Here is a 497-nt window from a genome sequence, read left to right on the forward strand (position 1 = left end):
ATCAAACATGAAGAAATCAAAAAGTCATTAAGAAGGCAAGAAAGAAGGAATAGGTCAAATGGATGTCAGAAGAGTCAGTGCTCCAGCATACAGATGCTAAAGCAAATAGAAAAACTGAGAAGATACAAGAGGTGAACAGAAAATTTCAAAGATCAGCTCGAAAGGATAAAACCAAATATTACAAAAAAATGTGCAAAATTCTGGAATCAGAAAACCAAAAAGGAAGAAAATGCTCAGCATTTTTCAAGCTGGTGGAATTTAAGAAAAAATTCAAGCCTTGACTTTCATTATTGAAAGATTCTCTGGAGAAATTGTTGAATGATGCAGCAAGCATCAAGAGAAGATGGAGTGGATATACAGAGTTACTGTAACAAAAGAAAATGGTTAATGTTCAACTGTTTCAAGAGGTAGTATATGAGCAAGAGCCAATGATACTGAAGGAGGAAGTCCAAGGTGCATTGAAGGAATTGGCAAAGAACAAGGCACCAGGAATTGAT

Source organism: Chrysochloris asiatica, unplaced genomic scaffold (assembly GCF_000296735.1).
Source record: "Chrysochloris asiatica unplaced genomic scaffold, ChrAsi1.0 scaffold00467, whole genome shotgun sequence".
Taxonomy (NCBI): Eukaryota; Metazoa; Chordata; class Mammalia; order Afrosoricida; family Chrysochloridae; genus Chrysochloris; species Chrysochloris asiatica.